A 5,726-nucleotide genomic window follows, 5' to 3' on the forward strand; every position below is an offset into this window, starting at 1 on the left:
CTGGCGTGCTAAAAGTAGAGTGTAGAGGCAGCAGTGCAAGCAGCGGGAGGAGCTAGCTGCCCCCAATATGTTCCTAGGGTGTTGGACGGGCATGCACTCCGGTTGGCTAGCGTCTGGCACTGCCACAGCTACATTCTATTTTTAGTGTGCTAGCTGGGAATCACATCCCTAACTCGAAGTGTAGACATACCCTCAAGGGGTTTATCCTCCTTAATAGAAGCCAGATCCTGAGAAATGTTGACTTCACTGGGAACTCTCAGTGCTCAGCACCTAAATTACGATTCTTTAGGGCTTATACACTTTAGAAGTATATTATATACTGCAGTTGGTTGTGAATAAAAAACATGTATCCGTGACAGAGGCAAATCAGCAATATATAAAGCCTGTCTTTTGCAATAGCAGCCTTACTACCTGCAGCTACCTTTCTTTTGAATTGTCTTTTCCTTCTTAAACTAGTTCTTATTACTGGTGTCTTTGTTTTTGTGGGGAACAAGGCTTTAGATTTTAAAAGTGTTGGCAAAATTTGGGCCTGAACTAAATGAGAATGATTTTTTAAAATTTCTGTTTCACAAAGAATGGGGCTATGCAGTGTCATCAACTTTTTTTTCTTTTAAAGAGAACTTCCCACTCATTTCAAGGGGCGAGTTTTGCTTAAAAACTAATGACATGATACAGCTAACAGTTTGTAATTTCAGGTCTTCATCTCAGTTTATGACTTTGGAAAATGTTGAATCAACACTTTTTTTCTAAAGTTAATGGATAAAATTGAATATTTTATTATACTTTTAAAAAGAATTTCCAAGAATGTATTGGTCCCCATCAGATCAGAATCAAAATGAAATTATTTCTGTTGTGGTTGCAGTTTAGATCACTTTAGCCCATCATGGAGAAAGATGCCAAAATCTGAAAGATATTATAAGGATGAAAAAACAGACATAGTGCTTTTAACTCTCTATGTATGTGACCAGAGATACAAATGGATTCAGCTGGCTTGCATGACATGGCTGGTGGATCGGGCCACATGGCAAATTGCTTTGCTAGCAGTGAGACTAAAAGCTTGATATTAGGGAAAAATTGCAATGGCTTTGTGAATTAATTTTTAAATAACTTTCTTCCTCTGTCAGGAGCACATATTGAGGTTGTTCCTCAATAAAAATACACAAACAAAAATATTACAGTATTCCTAATTGCCATAAACTGTAGAGTTTTAAATTGTGATATTTTGGACCATTTCTGTCGTGAGGGGAAGATATACCTCAAAGGTACCCTTCATCCTGTGTTTATACTCCCCTGACATAGTATATTCAAACTCAAAAGTGATCTAAGGCACCAGTGTCTAGTGATCAGAGCATGCAATTGGAAGTAAGAAACTCTTGATTCCCAATTCTAGCTCTGTCATCCCATCAACTCATGGTCTGGTTGTGTTCAAGAAACTTATGTTTCAGCTTCACCACCTGTAAAAAAGCATTTATATGGGGGCACTGTGAGGATTACTTAGATAGTATTTGTTGGCAGGCTCAGATTAACCAATAGGCCTGTGTCTAGTTCGACATGGAGGTTAGCTCCAATAACACATGACAACATCATTGGAAGCTGCTCGTTCCTCTGGGCAGCTGTGGGAGGAGTGGGGACTCCAGTACACTGCCACTACCTCTTCTAGGTGGCTGAGGAAGGAGAGGGTTGATCTAACTGCCACTGCTGCCTGTCCTCTGAGCTACCAGATGATGGGGACCTCCATCTGCTGTTGCCACATTTCACTGGGTCACACCTCATCTTGCCTGGACCAAGCTGCACTTATGAGGGAGACTGTGCTGCCTGGGCCTCTGGATGTGTAGAGGGGCACCTGTCAACACCATCCTGCCCAGTGGAGGGCTCTGTGTTGCCACCCCACCCACCTTAGAGACTATGCTGCAGTTTTAAGAGGTGCATCCATTGACAGGACCCTCTTATGAGGTGGCAGGAGGGCAGCCTTTGCCCCTCAGACTCCTCTGTTTGGAGGGGGAGGGCTGAGGCCTCCCTGCTCCTGCAGGAATCCTAGCCCCCCCAGCCAAGGAGCACTGTGCTCAGGAAGAGAGGCCCCAGTTCTCCAATAAGAAGTCCCAGCGGTGGGCCAGAGCATCCCCCTGCCTGAAGCCGGCTCTTGGCAGACCCAGCTGAGGGCTCCTGACAGACTCAGCCCACGCGGATGGGCGGCTGAGAGGGGTGGGTGCCCTGGGCGGCTGCAGTCCTGCCCTGTCTATCCGGGGCTTTGAAGATGTCAAGTGCTACATATTGGTCTGTGATCTCATTAAATCAGCTGCCAGCAGAAATAAACAAGCAACATCTTGCTCATTATTAGTGCCAAGCTCCATGGAAACGGACCAGATGTATCCATGAGACACCCCCCCGTCCCTCCCACTAACTCTGCGGGAAAAGGCGGGCGGGGGCTTTTATTTCACTCTTCACTGGTGCAAAGGCCCCTTCGCCAGGTGCGTGGCTGGCTCCGCCCGCGGAGACGCGACACAGGAGCGGCCCTAAGACCCCCCCCCCCGCGCGGAGGACTGTTTGGGGGGTGCAGACAGCGTGACGTTAGCGCCTGCCCCGAGGGAGGGACCGCGCGCGAGGCTCGGGGTCGGCGGGACAGGAGCCTCCACACCCCGTGCGGTGCGAGAGAGCAGCATGCGGCCAGCGGGGAGGGCTGTGCGCGCCGCGGAGCAACGGGCTGCCGCAGCCCCCACCGCCATGCAGGGGGAGACCGGAGCTGGGGTGGGTGACCGGCGCCGCGTGGCACTGGAGACACTAAAGGTAAACGTGCGGCCCGGCTTCGCTTTCCCCACAGCGCCGCTGCTCCGCGTGGCAAACTTTCCCCGGCTAGCGCTGGAGCTTCCCGCCGCCGCTCAGCCCGGGGCGCGAGGGGCTCCGCTGGGAGGGTCGCTGGGAAGCCTGGCCCGCCGCTGACAAGTTGGCGACTTCTCCTTCTGTTCCAGCCCAGGCGCTACTGGGCTGCCAGGAATCCCCCAGCAGAACAGCGCTGGGGTGGGAGTGGTAAGAAATGAAACAGAAGCTGCTGCCAGGCAGCTGCACAACCAGGCTCAGCTCCCCGCTAGCAGCGGGAGACGCGCGTGTCTGCCGGGCTGCTCTGAAAGCCCTGCATGTAAATCCGGCCTCTTTAAACGAGCAGTTGTTGCAACTTCTCTGTCTGCTGACTGCAGCTTCTGCCAGGCTCTCTCCCCAGAGAAGCCCATCTCCGCCTGCCGGCTTGCTGCTTGAGCAATGCTCATGGAAAGTTAAGAAAGTTGGAGGGCAGAGCTGTGTGCTGCAAGGAATGCGGGGAAAGCAGCGGGGGAAAGCGTCGAGCACCTGGGCTGAGCAGTAAGAGATGGCTAGTCTCTGATTTTTCACTCTGGGATATTCGCTCTCCCCTTGCGAAGGTGGCTGGCAAGGCAAAGGCTGAACTCCCACCATGGGAGTTACATGCCATGGGGATCCCTGTGACTAGGCTTGCCAACCCTCCAGGATTCTCCTGGAGGCTCCAGCAATTAAAGATTAATTTTTAATTAAAGATGATGTCCTAAAGCTCCAGGAATTCGTCCAAACAAAGTTGGCAACCCTACGGTGTGACTCACTCCCGCATGTCCCGCAGTACCATAAACATCAGTTTAAATATAGATGAAACGAAGCGATAGCTCGACGTGGCGGCTTGTACCCAACCTGAGATGCAGGCTGCTGCTGACACAAGTCTGTTTTTCAGGCGCTGGATGCGGGGCAGTAACTCGTGCACACTTCTGAATGGGAACAACTTTAACAAACTTGAGGGAGCAAAAGGCTGGGCTGGTTACCCGGGAGGCACTATTTAAAAATGATACTTTGCATTCGCTTTTCCCCTTGGTGTTTTCAAACATTCGGATTCACTGGGATTTAGAAATTATTTCTGCCGCACGTAGCGCTTCATGGACATAGGGCAGCAGACGCCTACTCCCGTTGGTTTCTACTGCCTCATCTAGCCCATCTTTAGCTATCGGTGTAGTGTATGGGAGACTTCACAGGGTCGTTGTATTATGTCCAGTTGCTGGCCTGAGCCTGCCTTGCGTGAGTAGTTCCTGCTCACCTGACTTCAACAGGGCTCTTCAGCGTGGGAGGTCAAGTAAGCGCTCAAGGGTTGGCAGGGCTGGCCCTGCCTAGCGATAATGCAGAGAGGCGGCGAAGGCTGCAGGGTCTTGCGGCTGAAGGGATCCAGGGCAGAGCGACGCTCCCGCACTTCGGAAGTCACGCAAAGAGGCGTGAGGACTTGCGGGGTGGGTTGTGCGTGACTCTCCGCCTGGACTGATGGGCGGGAGGGGATGGAGAGGGGGGCGGTCGGTCTCAGTGCGGGGAAGAGGAGGATACCCAGTGGGCTCTGCTCTCGGGAGGCTGCGCCGTGATCAGAGCTGCGGGTGGGCTCGCCCTCTCCCCTGGGGAAGGGCACAGCGGCGGCTGGCTCCCCTGTTCATGGGTACCCGACACCGAAGGCAGAGTGGGAAGCCCCGGAGCTGATCCAGCTGGCGGGAGGGTGGCGAGGAGGAGTGGGATGTTGGTCGATCTCTTTGCGGAGCCGGCTGCAGGGAGGGAGGGTCTGGGGAGCGCGTAGAAACTTTCCACCTTTTGCCAACTTGCCGGTATGCGCACAGCCCGAGCTGCTGTTCGCGTGAGAGGCAGAGGAAGGCGCCCAGCCGCTCTGTTAGTGCACGATCCCGGGCACTCAGCGCAGGTAGGAGTTGACAAGGTCCCAAACTCATTTAATATCAGGGTCTGTTTCTGTAATGCAACTCCCCCCCCCCCTTAACAAAAGGCAGCGTTTAGGCAAATGTAAATTGCTGCCCCGTCTCTCTCGGTTTGTTTGATCTTTAGCTGTATTTAAATGGCTTTGCGAGACTCGCTTTTGCAACGAGGAGAGGGACGTAGGCCCCCCAGTTTGCACGGAAAGGCGCACTGAACTCCTGCCGCTGCCAGTGTGTTCTGTCGTGCTTTGCACGGGGTTTCATCGCAATCGGAGCGCGGCGGCTGCTGTTGATTGATAGTGGCCAGGCCGATCGCGGATGGTGCCTGGCTGAGGCTTGCTGCCTCTTGTAGCGGGACGTTGCAAGCAGGGAAGGGGGTGCGAATTTGCAGGGGGATTTGCTTTACCCAGTCCCGCCTTCTCGCAGGATGATTACTGTGCTGCGGTTTGCATGGGTCTGTCTGTGGTTAGGGCGCAGAGGGGTTTCCCCTAGAGGTGTGAGTTAGCTGCTGCCCCAGCTGGAGTGAGAGAATCGCTCGACTCCTTCCCTGGGTGCTGGCATCGTGGACTCTGCCCACTGCAGGTAGCAAAGGGTGGGCAATAGAGAATGCTGCTGTTGGTGGTTGTGAGATAAAGTTGCCTGGTACAATGTTAGGTTTTGAATATGGGTGCCCGATCTTATGGTGGACTTCCACACAAGATAGATTTGGGAGACTGTCTCAGGTGTGACAGAATTACTAATTTGAGATAATTTCTGCAGGGCTCCAGCACTATTAAACGTAGCACTTATACCTGATGTAAATGCTCAAAGATGTTATGCCACATGATAGGTCAGGGAAATTAGATTTCCATCACAAACTACCTAGAGCGTCTGTTTCAAATATCAAATGCGTGATGTGCCTTTTATAATGTTTTTCTTTTAAATTTTACAGATGCCTTTTGATTGTACAACTGCTGAAATGTATTGAGTGCTGCAGCTACTTTTCCAACA

Source organism: Emys orbicularis, chromosome 8 (assembly GCF_028017835.1).
Source record: "Emys orbicularis isolate rEmyOrb1 chromosome 8, rEmyOrb1.hap1, whole genome shotgun sequence".
Lineage (NCBI taxonomy): Eukaryota > Metazoa > Chordata > Testudines > Emydidae > Emys > Emys orbicularis.